At 44.8% G+C, this 8739-nt stretch overlaps 1 pseudogene; it reads left to right on the top strand.

Annotated features, from left to right (window-relative positions):
- Positions 1 to 427: 427 nt before the first annotated feature.
- LOC103271942 lies at positions 428 to 5409 on the top strand (annotated as a pseudogene).
- Positions 5410 to 8739: the final 3330 nt, after the last annotated feature.

Raw genomic sequence — 8739 nt, 5'->3', positions numbered from 1 at the left:
GGGTGATAAGGGGTAGATATGGAGGCTTAAGGCCAGTCATCTTATAGAGACCCAGAATCAAAGCCACTGACAGATCTGTGCAGGCAGTGGCAACACCCCAAGTGACTGATGGGGTCTCGGAGCTTCTTGTTTCTCCTGACAGCTATAACTGGGGCACCACCGGATTCCCCAAGACAAGCCTTGCTGTGCCTTCTGACCTGCATGTCTGGACACAGCATAGAGAGGCCATGGGTGGAGCCTGGCAGGCGCTAGAGGAGGACAGTGAGGGGAAGGGGTAGGTGGGGTGAGGGCCACTTCCTTAAATAAATAAATCACAGTCTGGCTTATTGCTACAGATGTGGAAAAGGCTACATGAATTTCAGTTTTGAAAGACTTCAACTAAAATGGTTACAGAAGCGGGTGGGGGCAAGGTGACCCCTGTGGCTGCAGCAACCATGGGGGCGCACCTGGCCGGGTGCTACCTGGGCAATGCCTCCGGGGAACCCGACCCCCTGCGGATGCCCACCTTTCCGCCTGACTACGGCTTCCCTGGGCGCAAGGAGCGTGAGATGGTGGCCCCGCAGCAGGAGATGAACAACGGGAAGTTGGTGCTGCAGCAGAGGGACTACTGCACCCACTACCTCATTGGGCTGCTCAAGTGCAAGCGTGACAGCTTCTCCAGCGTCCTGGGCTGCAAGCACGAGCAGCACGACTGGGACTCCTGTGAGCACCTCGACTGCGAGAAGTGCATGAAGGAGTTTGAATGCGGGCAGCAGCTGCTCCAGCAGAAGAAGAGAGAGAAAAAAGAGGCAGAGGCAGCCAGAGGCCAGAGGTCTGGAGGTGGCCTCCGAGGTGGCCCTATAGGGGGTGTGCCCCCAACCCTGTGGGCCAGTCAAAGAAATAAAAACCTCCAGCATGAAAAAAATAAAAAAAATAAAATGGTTACAGAAATGAGCAAAGTGCCTCTCTGAGGTTCTCTCTTGCATGACTGTCCCTTCTCCTCCCACCATTCATTCTTCCCAGCTTCCTCTTCCCTATACTTGCTGCCTTAATTGGCCACAAACTCTCCACACTAAAAACTGAAATTGTAAAACCTGGTGGGTGAAAACTCCTATGTATTTCTCTTATTTGCAAAAGTGTTGAATTAAGTACCTCTTGTTTTGTGGGGCTCTCAATATTTTTATTTCTAAAGGATAAAAAACTTTAAGAAGAAAAAGCTACAACCTTGCCCTGCCCTGCCCCTACAGAAGTGGCCAAGAAGCTTCTAATGATGCAAGGGAAGGTAAAGGGATGATGGGATGGAGAACCCCGACTCTCTGGACCTCAACCTCCATAGTATTAGGACCCTCTCTTCCCAATAACCATAAGCAAGAGTTCATGCGTCACTCAGCAGACCCTCCTGGAGAAGTATAGTCAGTCGTCTGCTATAAGGAGATAGTCCTCAAGTGGCCTGTAAGACGCCGAGTGAGTGGCTTAATCACCCAGCAGGGTCTAGCAGGCAATACAGAAAGCTCCTCTGAGAGGGCAAGCCTGTAAATGGAAAGCATTATCATTTGTAACAGGATTAATAACAACACAGGCGGGAAACAAACAGACACCACTGGATTACTTTTCCAGCCTCTTCAGGGAGACCACAGAGTTTGACAGAGGGTTTTATTTCTTTGTTTTTAAACAAGACATCATCTTCCACCATGTGACATCAAGAACCATCTCCAGGGAAATCACTTCCTGTGTCTCCATCCTGCCAGCAACTGGCTACCCAAAGTACAGAGGTCAAAACAGTTAGTCAGGAAGAAACTCCAGAAGGAACTGTACAATTCTAATTTAACAATACAAAAAGACAAAAGGTCCCCTGATCAAGCCTCAGCACATTAACAAAGGCTTAAGGGGATCAAGATTCCCATGTTGAAGTGTTCCTTAGGTACTACGCCTCTTGACTCACTTGGGGTCTTATTAAAAATGTGGATTCTGTGCCTGGGAAGGGGGACCCAGAGATCTGCCTTTTTAACAACCCCCCTCAGACCTTCTTATGCAACTGAGGTTAGCAAAGCTTCACCCTATTTTATTAATGCACTGTTTAGATATACAGTTGAAGTCAGAGAGCAATGCAAACTTCTCTTTGAAAACTAAGAAGATAGCTTCAATTATATCTGCATATAACTTGGAGATAAACAGTCATCCAGTTCATCAATCAAGTCTCTGGCACCTCCAAGTTTTTCAACAGTCAGTTCATTATTTTTTTAAAAAATTTGAAAGACCTGACTTTACATTTACTTCTTTTTTCTTTGATGAAGACCAGAAGGCCACATTTGGCAACAGAAAGAAGTCCTGTCACCGTGATGGTGGGCTGGACCTCTCTGCTCAACAAGAGGCTTCTAAAAATTTCCACTTCAGTCATTCACACCCTTTGGGCCTCATAATTATGCAAAACATGAGCATGCCCCAATCTTGAATCTTTCCAAACCTGGGGCTGAGAAGGCCTGGAGGCAAGATGAATCAAAGTATACAGAGCATGTAGGGGTGGGGTACAGATCTGACATGAGCCCAACTCATAACAGCCTCAGATTCCAACTTCTGACACTTTCTCCCAGTGGAGTCCTAGAGCCTCACAGAGACCCACAAAAATGGGGTGGAAAGTCACTGGCTATTTAGCTTTGAATGCATATCCATCCCCAAACCACACCAAGTATAGTATGCTATGTCTCATATTCTTGTAACTCCTATAATTATCTTGTGAAAAGCTTGGTTATAGTGTATTATATTTGGTGAAAAGCATGGTTATATTGCATTGTGTTTCTTTGTGTTTAAGCATTCGGCACTCACACATCAGTATTTAAAATTGTCTATGGTGTTTCTATTCCCGGGCAATGCTTGTCTCACTTCTTAAATATACTGAAGGCACCAGGTGCAGTGGCTCAAGCCTGTAATCCTAGCACTTTGGGAGGCCGAGGCAAGAGGATTGCCTGAGCCTGTGGGTTCGAGACCAGCTTGGACAACTTGGTGAAACCCAGTCTCTACAACAAATCAAAAAAATCAGCCAAGCATGGTAGCGCGTGCCTATAGTTCCGGCTACCTGGAAGGCTGAGATAGAAGGATCGCCAGAGCCCAGCAGGTCGACGCTGGGGTGGCTGTGAGCATGCCACTGCACTCCAGCCAGAGCAATGGAGTGAGACTCCAAGTCAAAAATAGATGAAGAAATAAATAAATAAATAAGCAAACAGACTGAAGGCTCAAATGATAGAAGTAGTCACTTTCTCTTGAACTCCCAGTGGCCCAGCCTGCAGAGTGGCTGGGGGAGTAACCCAACACCAGTGTGGTTTCCTATCTACCACAGGTGACAACTGGAAACCTCCAGGCACATGCATCAGGAGAAGCATGAGAGGGAGTCTCCAAATTTACATCTCCTCCACTGGTGTCTTTGGTGTCTTGCTGCCTGGTTGCAGCCATGGGTTGTGATCTGGAATGCCTCTGGGTGTGGGCTGGAGAAACCAAGAGACAAGGTGCATGGAGAGCTTCTCTGGATGGACACCAGGAGACCCAGGGCTCAGGAAAATGGAACACTATGATTCAGAGGGCTTGCTTTTCAATATGTAAAGCAATTCCTTCTTCTCTCTCTGTCCCGATGGCCTTGAGGATGTTTCTTTAAGACAGGGGCCAACAAGCTGCCAACCAAATCCTAGAAGGCAAAGGAAAGGAAACATTTGCTGTCTACCGCCGAAGTGCCTGCCATTGTGCCAGGAGCCTCACTCAGTGCCGATTATCTGGTTATTCTCTTTGCCCTACCCCATTCATTCTCACCCTCTGATCAGCTGACATTTGCACTACATCACCTGGGCACCCTTGCCAACCATGGACTCGATGGGGAACTGGAGGAAGGGGGAGAGAGGTCAGGGTGTTTCTATCTGGCTCCCTCTCTTCTAGGGAGCTAGTGTTTCTTTTCACGCATCACTCTTCCTGATCACAGCTCCTTCTGGGCAGCTTCTCCTTCACAGTTTCAGATCTCTCTGTGCTTCAGTAACTCTACTTCCTCCTCCTGTCTCTCAGCCCTAGAGGTGATATGGGTTTTCCACCACTGTTAGTCATGGGGCCTCAGTGGATCCCTCAACCCAGTCAGCACCTCTATAATTATTTCTTTCACTGGTTTTCATTCAAACCATCTGAGGTGAATTCAGTTTCCTGCCAGGCGTTCTAATACTGACTCTCATTTTCAATGTAATTGCTTTCGCAAATGAGAGGCAATGCACAGATGTAGGTCTATAAGCACATGGGGGCATTTCTAAGAGTTTATTAACCTATAGAAGTACCAGGTTGAGAAGAGTTGATAAAGGCTCATTCAACATCCGTGTGACCTTGAATTCAACTCCAAATCCAACCAAATGAGCATAACAATCCCAAGGCATGGGTTTCATGCCTCTAAACTCTGTTGGTAGAGGGTGCACAGGGATTTTTTACTTGTCCCTCTTTTTTTGCCACCCACTTACTAATAGGAAAAAGAACCCCAAGGGCCCCCAAAACATCTCAAACTTCTTTGGGGAAGATAACCCACTAGGAAGATAATGGTTACAGCTATAGTGTCATACCCCTAAAGACCCCCAAAAGGGAAGACACTGTGTCCAAGACGATGAAGAAATGACCTGGAGATAACAGATAAGATATGGGTTTTATTTAGGGACTTAGTCCAGGGAAGGTCCAGGAGCAGCTGGCTGCTGCTATGCTTTAACATGTGTGCACACCTGCATGAGCCTAATGCAGGCATATCCCGCCAACCCCTGATTGTAAAAGGCATACAGGTTGTATCGTATTTTACATAGGTTCAGCATGAAAAGGGTAGAGTTTCTAGTGCGTGAGCATGGTGTAAAAACACACTTCTTCATAGTTGACAGGTATACAAAATGGCTGCTATTTCTCTTTAGGGGTGGAATTTTGAGTATTATAATGAGCTAAAGGTGAACCAAAGGTAACCAAAGGTTATGGACATTGATCCAGGCAGGACTGGCATGGTTTGAACCAGCTTGGGGGTGGGAGGGTGGGCAGTGACTGCTTCAAGAAAGGCTGCACAAGAACACTCATTATGCTTAGGGGCAAGAGGCAGCCAGCAGGCACCAAGAACATCTCCTCCTGTAACAACAGCATACGCTCTTCTGCATGACCTGCACGCCCAGGCAGGGAGCCTGAGGATAAGGGGCATCTCAGGTTGGCTACCCCCAGGATGCCTGCCCAGGCTCCAACCTTCTGTTGGAGCCATATCCAGTGTGGCTCATGGTATCACTGAGTGTATTTCACCCTACATCCCACACCAGCATACCCTTGGATGGTCCTCACATTCTCAGCGCCTTCTTCTACAGATTCCTTGGAGCCACGACTAGGGATAACATTGGAACCAAATACCACAATAACAATATAGCCCACAGCAACAAAAAAGGAAAATAAGGACTCTTCCTCCAAATGTATAACCAGTCCATCCTGCTAACTCATGGTATGTGGCCAGAATGGCAAAACAATTCTCTCCATGTTGGAGTCCACCCTTCTCCCTTGGATTGGCTATGGGCTTATGGCACCCATGGCTGGCCCCACTTGCCCTATAACTGGACCAGGAGGGGCACCTGGGGACATCCCTACCTCCAGGGACATGTGGTGTCCCACCTAGACACCATCCCTACCAACTGGAAGAGCATAAAAGCCAGACATTGCTGTCAGAGGTGGGCATCCTGGTGGTTTTACCCCTTAGCCATTTTTGCTCCTCCAGTGGCAACCAGAGATGTAGAGTTACAAGTAGAAGCCTTGGCTGAGCATAGAGCTGTCACCTCTAACAATACCCACCATGCTATTGCCCTTCTCAATAAAGAAACCTCACAGAGTAGGAAAGTGGCCTTTTAAGACCTCATGGCCCTAGATATTCTGGCTGCCACCCAACACAGCACTTGTATAATGATTAACACGGAATGCTATGTGCATATCCCAGATTATTCTCATAATATAATTCAGGCCATGTAACCATTAGACACCCATATTTCAACTACAGAAACCCTGTCTCAGGACCCCTTCATGGCATGATTGGATGGACTCCTCAGTACATTGAGAAGCTTCATATGTAATACGATTACTATTTCTTTTCCTTTCAGTGCTCATGGGAATTGCTTCGGCCTCCTGGATGGCTCAGTCATGTAGTACCAGACTCCCAAAGACCCTAAAAGGGAAAGCACTGTGTTCAAGAGGCTGAAAAAATGACAATGAAGGAGACAAGGGCTTTATTCAGGAACTTACATACAGAGAAGGTCCAGGAGTAGCCAGCAGGACAGAAAAAAAAAATTTGCTCAGATATTAGTTATGAAGATTCTCTATGATTTAAGGAACTAAACATGTACAGAATATCTGCATGGTACAACACGTTTAGTATAATTCCATCGTGGAGATATATGTATGGATGTATGTGTATCTATAATGATTGTTTATGCATTTTACAGAGGGCAGGATGTGAGGTCAAGTGCAAAAAGTGAAGGGTTTCAGGTGCACAGGTGTAGTTTAGAAACATATCACATGTACACAAAGTGACTGTGATTTCTCTCCGGGGGTGGGATTTTTCGTATTATAATGAACTAAAGGTAACCAAAGTTTATGGGCACTGGTCTAGACAGGCCTGATCTTTTATCTAAACCAACTCCGGGAGGCCAACTGCCTCAAGGAAGGGTGCCAGGAGCATTCACTATGATAACTGTAAGATATGGTCAGCAAGTGGAGAACACTATGTCAGTGACCTCAGCATAAACTGCACACCCAGGCATAGAGCTTGAGAGGAATGGGACATCCAGGGTTGGTTACCCCAAGGACCCCTCCCCAGGCTCAAACCCCTAACTTGGGGCCATATCCAGGATGTGCTTATGTTGTCTGTGTCACCCTACAACAGCTACTTGTCATTGACCTTGTATACATTGCCCAATAGCCCAATAAGGATGCCTTCATCTCCACCTAACAGATAAGCAAAAAAGATTAAAAAATGAATAAGAAATTTGCCTGGGCCTGATCCCAAGGCTGTTCTTTCCACCCTATTGCACTACTTCTTAAAATAAGGAAACAGGATCCATGGTCTCCAAGTTACTCCTGAATTGAGCCTAGAGGGATCAGCTCCCCAGTTTGGGGCAAATCAAAAAAACCAAAGAGAATTTTAATCTCTAGGATCAACATCAAGCTCAGATATTAGTTGTGAAGATTCTCTATGATTTAAGGAACTAAACATGTACAGAATATCTGCATGGTACAACATGCACATGTTTAGTATAATTCCATCGTGGTGATATATGTATGGATATATGTGTATCTATAATGATTGTTTATGCACAAAACTTAACAGCGGGCAGTCATTTCTAGAAAGGTGAGGGAGCCATGCTCTTCTGTATAGCTTGAATTTTCTGTCATGAGCATGAAACTTAATTTCTTTCTTTTTTTTAAATAATGAATTAGAAAGAAGAGAGAGAAGCAGGCTGGTTTGCATGAACACACTTAGACCAGTGGTTCTCAACCTTGGCAGCACACTGAAATCACCTGCAAGCCTGGGGCCACCATAAGACCTGCATTTAATTGGTTTGGCCTGAGCACTAAAATTCCCCCAGGCAATTCTAATGGGCACCCTGGGTTGAGAATCACTCGGTTACCAGTTAGGATAAAATCTAGAGATGAGTAACACAGCAATGGTCTCAACCTTTTCTATGTCCTGGACTTCATTGGCAATCTGGTGAAGCCCCTGGGTGTTTCTTCCAAATAATGTTTTTAAATGCATGAAAGAAAACACAAAGGAACAAAGCAAACAAATTATACTTAGGTTTGGCTATCACAGTATTTTTAAATGAGTGCTTTTATTACTACACCAAGTAACAAGATCTAAACAAGATGGTTCTGTTATCTACCATCATTCTGAAGTAGTGGTGAATATAAAAAATATTTAGAGATCTCTGCAACAACTGTAATGTGATATGGATTTATTTGAGGACAAAGGACAAGGCATTTCTAATACTACTTTGGTTTGTTGCCTATATTTGTAACTAAAGAGAATGCCTAATTTCAGTTAGAATTCAGTGTATTTTTTTGCATGCAAGCTCACAGACTTTCAGGTATAGAGGGGAAGGGGAGGGGGAATGGAGGAGGAGGGTGTGATTAAAGAACAAAGTTACAGGACTTGTTTATCCCAACACTGGTTCTACCACTAAGCATGAGACCTCAGACATAAGAGAAGAAAAAAACAAAACAAAAACAACCTCAATCACATGTTAATTTCCAGTAGTAGCTGTTCCTTTTTTCTTTTCCCTTTTTGAATAACTCTGTAAGGCTCCTTCAAGACATGAAAAATGTACATTTCCTGAAAACTAACTATATTGTATACTTTAATTACAGCAATATTTTCCAAGTACCACTTCATGTGAAAAGATCCCTGTTTCTTCCCTACTAAAAAGACTCAACTGTTTTATCTGCCTCAAGGTATCCATCACATGAGTGCCAATATCTCGGGACTTAAAAAGGGGCTTTTTGAAACTTTCTGTTTAATCAATAGGCTCCTTTTCATACAGTGCTGCACTGCCTGCATAGAACCCGAACGCTTCTTTCTTTAATCTGAATTTGAAACATTTACCATGTATTGAGTGACATTACACTAAATACATTGCACTAGACTCTTCTCCTGAATCACAGTATTCTAATGCTTACATTCACGCTGTACTATTATCCCATCTTACTAATAAAGAAATAAAATGATTAAGAACTTTGTAGGCC

Source organism: Carlito syrichta, unplaced genomic scaffold (genome assembly GCF_000164805.1).
Source record: "Carlito syrichta isolate Samal-C Ts95f unplaced genomic scaffold, Tarsius_syrichta-2.0.1 Scaffold312030, whole genome shotgun sequence".
Taxonomy (NCBI): domain Eukaryota; kingdom Metazoa; phylum Chordata; class Mammalia; order Primates; family Tarsiidae; genus Carlito; species Carlito syrichta.
Note: the sequence above shows the minus strand (reverse complement) of the source record. Positions and strands in the feature narration are given on the sequence as shown.